At 36.8% G+C, this 6,102-nt stretch overlaps 1 non-coding gene across 1 annotated transcript; it reads left to right on the top strand.

Annotated features, from left to right (window-relative positions):
* The first annotated feature begins 4,695 nt into the window (after window positions 1-4,695).
* Window positions 4,696-4,834, top strand: LOC147566271 (small nucleolar RNA snoR77). The gene has a single exon (XR_015231678.1). It is a non-coding gene; the product is annotated as a small nucleolar RNA snoR77 (small nucleolar RNA).
* Window positions 4,835-6,102: the final 1,268 nt, after the last annotated feature.

Here is a 6,102-nt window from a genome sequence, read left to right as displayed (position 1 = left end):
TTTGTCTTGTGAATGTTTTGCACTCTCAAGTGAGACTCCACCACCAGACCACATTACTTACCTTATATATAGAGTGTCATGTGTATCAAATAGAGTTATTTTAGAGATCTCAATTGGAGACAAAAAGAAGTTTAAAGTGTCACAACTACGGGTTTTAGAAGTTTTCTTAAGGGTTCCATTGGAGATGCTCTAAGAAACCATTCAAATAGTTCAGTTGTGAAATTGTCTCTAGTCTTCGTCGATCACCAGTTTGAACCACAACTTTGTGATATCCAGATTTAACGTTTGGCTCTTCGAATTGATACTCAATTACTTTAGGCCAGCGCTTTGGGGAAATAAGCGAGGTTTCCGGGGCAATAAGTTTTGGGTGGAAACAAAAAGAAATTGTTTCCTCCAAACACTTATTTTTTTCAGCTTCTTCCCTCTTCTTCCTCTCCCACTTTCACCACCATCTCCGGCAACCCTCAGTCGAACCACCGTTCCCGACGATTTTTTTTCCTCCTCTTCATCTCCGGCGAATGGGAGGAGCCCCTTCGCCGGAGCTCTGGTTTCCAGACGAAACCAGACAAGTCTGGTTTGAAGAACAAACCAGATCTTGTCTGGTTGTTCAAACCAGACGAGCTCTGGCGAAGGGGCTCCTCCCCTTTGCCGGAGACATTGAGAAGAAAGAGAGAGCAAGAGAAGAGAGAGAAGAAAGAGAGAAGAGAGGGAGAAGAGAGAGAAACAGAAGAGAGAGAGAGAGAAGATGATGAAGTCGCCGGCAACAACTGGCCGGCGACATTTTTTCCGACGACATTAAAGGTGTTTTTGGTTTAATTTTTTTTGTTTTCCACCGTCATCCCCGAGAACTTTTCCGCTTTCCCCAAAACAGTGGCCTTACTTTATAGTCTGTTTGTGACATAGGAAAATTCATTGGAAAAATCAATTTTTAAGTTGATTTTCCGTTGTTTGGTTGGTCACTTTAGATGTGAAAATCGATTTCTTAAGAGAAAAAAGGTGTGAAACTGATCTAAATTCTTGTACCACCTTTTAGATGGTAAAACAGATTTCTTACTTTAGAGCATCTCCAATGTAACACTAAAGAAAAACTCTAAAAATCGTAAATGCCAAGTGTGAAAAGTAGATAAACGGTCTCTTTCCTATTTGGCCATTTAGAGATACTCATTATCCAATGCAACACTCAAGAGAAACTTTATACTTAATATTTTGACTATAAAACTAATTGATTTGTCTATGTGGCACTTGGAGATCCTCAAGAAGACACTCGAAATATAGTTTTGCATTGGAGACATGTTAGAAAGAAATACTCTAAAAAAATTTATGTGACACTCTAAGTTTTAGAGTTTGAGTGTTGTTGAGATGCTCCTATTGTTCCATAAAGCTTTCTCATTCCTCTCTTGTCTTGTAAGTCACTAGTAACTCTTACACTCCTTACTTTCTCACACTCTATCTCAGAGTCTCTCTCACCCCTATGATTTATCTCTATCTCTGAATGACTCACTATCTCTCTCTAAAATTCACATAATATGTGAACTTACTATCATATGGAACCCCTAGCTCCATCTAAGAAATTTAAAAAACTAAAATGAAAACTCAGATATTGGAAACCCTAAACCCAACTTGACAATCAATTAGGTTAAAGCAAATCAGAGATGGTTCTTGATCAAATTGGTTATTTTGTTGAAGTTTGAACCAAAAAAATCTGTTGAACCATGATAAAATCGATTGAATGGGATGATCATAGTGGGTTCTTGATCAAATCGATTGTAATGTTAAACTATGTTGGAAAAGTCGGCAAGGGGGACTAATCGGCGGATGATGGGCCTAAAAAGTTTCCTAAATAGGTCTACACCCGCAAGTGCACGGGTGTCAAGTTGTAAAATTCCGGTAAGACCGGTTCGTTCCTCAGAGACTAAGTCGAATTTCAACTCTAATCTTAAAACTATTAGGTTTTCAAAAAATGGGTTGATTGATAATATTTTTTTAAATAATAGAAAGATAAACAATAATTAAAATTCAAATAATACTAAAGTTGATATTCAGATAAAGGGAACCTAGGGTTTTTCGAATCCATCCATATAATCAATTCTAACGACAATTTAATTTTGATCTAATTAGGGAGTTCTTTATATAACTCAGGTTTTAGTCCATGAATGGTCTAAAAACCCGGAAGATTTTATCGTTAAAATAATAAAAACTTTAATAAATTTATCGAGAATATAATTATTATGACTTCATCTAAAACCCTAGATAGGAAAATTAGTTTCTCATAATGATAGATGGAAGTTTAACTAAATAAATGATGGGAGAAAAGTAGAAAAAGTTTGATTTCTTACTGATTTTGCAGCCAAACAGAGCCTTAAGGAATTGATTTCCTTCTGTTTTCCCCGGAAATCTGCCAAACGCACCCTCTGGGAAAACGATTTTCTCGTCTTCCCAGAAATGAATTCTCTGAGAGAAAATTATTTTCTCGTCTTCTTGAAAGTATTTTCTTTCTGTTTCTTTCTTATTCTTTCTGTAATCTCTCTCTCTCTTTCTCTGTAATCTCCCTCTCTCTCACTAAGAAGTAGAAAACAACAAGAGAAATCAAAAAATCAAGAAAAAATCAAATTACTTTCTCAAAACCGAGTTTCTGTTTTTCTCTCTCTCTACAATAAGTCTCTTCTTAATCTCTCTGTCTCTCTCTCTAATTCTCTCTTAATTTCTTTCTCTCACTAAGAACCTTCTCTGTTTTTCTTCTTTCCTGTCTAATCTCTCTACAACCTCTCTTAATTTCTCTCTGTCACTAAAAGAAATTCAGAAAATGAAGATGAAGAAGAAAAATAGATGATGATTGTGATAGTTGCTTCCTCGTTTTTCCCTACTTCTTTCTTGTTTTAACCCGAGATCCGATGCCCCAATATGATGGAGTAGCTCCCTGTTATATAGTAGAAGAAGCTCCTCAATCCGAATCGACTCCCTCTTTCTAGAATATATTCTCCATCAATCACTCCTCCTCCTTTCCATTCCAGCCATCATCCAGCTCTCTGTTTTAAGCTGTGATGATCCTCTTCTATTTCCAGCCGAATGTTACCCTTCTTCTTGCTTCTTTCCTTTCTGATTTCTTCTTTCCTTTTTCTCATTTGGTTTCTAAAACACACTCTCTCTCTCGGTTTCTATAGAGAGAAATCCCTCTAATTAGAACAGACATACCCATAAAGCCATAACCATGAAATAGGAAAGAAATCACGAGCAAGAGAAAGTATTTGAACTGATTTGGTAATATCCCCAAATCAAAGTCCACGCTGTCGCCAATCCCGTGCCATCGCCTGGTAGTTGAAGAGTTGAAGATTCCATACAACAGGAACTACTGAGTTAACTTACCTCAGCGCCAGAAACCGTCTGATTTATGAAACACCAGATTTGAACGCGAGTTGGCAAACGGGAGTTCAGGAGTTAACGGCAACGGCTGTACTGAATCATCCGGTTGAGGTTTATTTTGCTGTAGCCCTGGTATACGAATCTCGGATGCTCAATACTTCGATTTTGCGCCACGCTATAAAACTTATCCCGCTGGCCAGAATAGTTCCCGAGGTCATCCCACTAGTCAACCATGTTGGACCCGGACTTTGACCTGTTATAGTTCACCCATTCGAACTCCGATTCGACTTCCGTCTTCGCCGTTGGGTTCGTATTGGACTCTACTTTCACATGAGCACTAATATTGACCAGAATACCCTTTTCGTTAAAATGACCAAAATGCCCCTCAAGTATGTCTTTATCATGGTGTTTTCGCATCGAACTCCGTAAATGAGACCTGAGAAAGAAAATCAGACAAATCATCAGAGTAACCGCTCGAAATAGACTAACTAACCCGAGTTAAGAGATTCAAATGAGACATTTTCATGTCTCATCAGCGGACTTGGGACTAGGCATAGTCGCTACTAGTCGTATTTACACGGGACTAGTCGTAGAATATAAATATATAATTATATATAGGTATAAATAAGTATTTGGTCTTAATGAAGTATAAACACTAAAAATTCATCCCTAAGAAGCACACATATAATTATCAACAAGTTCTACAACATTAATGAAGTATAAAACACTAACAACTAACATTTATTTGAGTTTATAGAGAAAAAGAGTAGACTATGGGTTCTAAAAAAGTAAAAAGAAATAGTAAAAAAAGATTGAGAAGATAGAGGAACTTGGAATCTTGTTTGGAGAGCAAGAAAACTTCAAAATTACTTCAATCTGGTTATAATGATATTTGGAGGGGAGAGGAAGGGTGAAAAGCCGAATGAGCAAATCCTAAACCACCTTTGTCGATTTGAGCAAAAGAAAAAAAGGCTCAGCTAAATAATCCCGACCGGTCCGACTAGTCGACTTGGTCCTAGTCGGACCAAGTCGGGGATTTACTCGGAATTCCACGGGACTAGGGTTTTGGCTCCTAGTCGAGTCGGCAAGATGGGGACTGAGGAGTAGTCGGGGTGTACTCGGGGATTAATCCCGACTTTTTCTTCATAGATGTTAAAGCTTGAATTAAGAATTTGTTGAACCATAAACAAATGGGTCGTATGGAATGATCAGTGATTGATCAAATCGATTGTATGGGATGATCAATACGTTATTCTAGTTTAAATCTAGGGTTTTCTTCTCTGGTTTCTATTTTTTTAACCGAAGGAGAAATCAGAACAACTCGAGTGGAAATTCAGACCGCCCCTTTGCGAACACAAATCAATGGTAAAGGAGGTTTTGTTCTACTCGTAAATCACTTCTTCTGCTTTTCAGATTTGTTGAGAATTGGGTTTTTACCTTTCAATGAAGCCGGTCAAGCAAACTTGGGATCATATACCTCATCTCTCCATATTCACGGCTATGAATCTCTTTCCTCTAGATTGGTGAAGAGACCTTAAATATCTAAAGGCACCCTTGAAAAGTTTAGTAATTATATAAGTTTACTAGCCAACAATCCTTGGTTAGAGCGATAGGAGGTTTAGTCTTCCACCTTGTAGGTCATGGGTCAAGACACACTGACAAAAAAAAAGTTATATGCTTTTTAAGGCATCTCAAAATTTCTTGCTACCAACGAAGACTTCGATTCATCTTTAACTTCTTCTAAGCTAGGTTCGTTTTTTATTTTTTATTTTTTGATTTAGCAGTATTCATATCTGAAAAAGAAAAGCCAAAGTCACTTCTTTAGATATTCAAGATGCATATATAGGAAAGGTGAAATAAAACAAAAGCAGGCGAAATTTAATTGACACTTGACAACGAGGATTTTTAGGTTTTTTCTTGAGCGTCTCATTAGATATGCTTTAAGTGGCAAAATAGATACATTGTAAATTTTTGAGGGGTTGGGCAAAAGGTCTGTTTGTTTCTCCCAAACAAGAAGCAGGCCCACTGCCCACAAAGAATGAGGGGCAGGTCCACTAGTCACACCATTGGAGGAAATTACAACAATAACCAAATTTTTATTCTTATTTACATAGATTGCCACCCGAAATTACAGAAATGCCATTAATAAATCTCGTGTTTCACGTTTCTCTCTCTACACTATGTCCTCCACTTTCTCTCTACATTAATGACGTCCTCTCCATCTCTCTCTCTCTCACAAATCTAAACTAATTTTTTTCTCTTTCTACAAATATTTTCTCTTCCTCTTCAAATACTTTATATCTTTGTGATTTTTTTTCTTTTGTTTTAAGTATAGTTTTTTCTTAAAATCTGAAAGTTCTTTTCTTTTTTGGAAATATGTAATAGATATTACTTCTAAATTTTTTTCTGGTTTAGTAACAATTACGTTTTGATAACAAACTGTACAAAGAGAAATTTTTTTCATTCTTGGTAGTTTTTCATTAGTTTGTTTTCATATAGAGTGGTGATTAAATGAGCTCAAGCTCATGGAGAGAAGTATGAGCTTGAGCTCGTGGCCGTTGGATTTGTCAAGATCTTCCCATGGCAAAATATATCCCCTTATTTTCTCCTTAATTAAAGGATTCTCTAAAAACTAGAAAACTTAACCCATCCGTATCACTTTAATTACAAGTCTGCCACAGACAAAACTTCCATCCCCAGCAGTTGTTATTTCTGCAAATCCTTGTCTCTCTGTAACTTTCA

Source organism: Eschscholzia californica, unplaced genomic scaffold (genome assembly GCF_041429995.1).
Source record: "Eschscholzia californica isolate CP2 unplaced genomic scaffold, dmEscCali1.0.p SCAF_1, whole genome shotgun sequence".
Classification (NCBI taxonomy): Eukaryota; Viridiplantae; Streptophyta; class Magnoliopsida; order Ranunculales; family Papaveraceae; genus Eschscholzia; species Eschscholzia californica.
The sequence above is the reverse complement of the archived record's forward strand: the minus strand, read 5'-3'. Positions and strand labels throughout refer to the sequence as shown.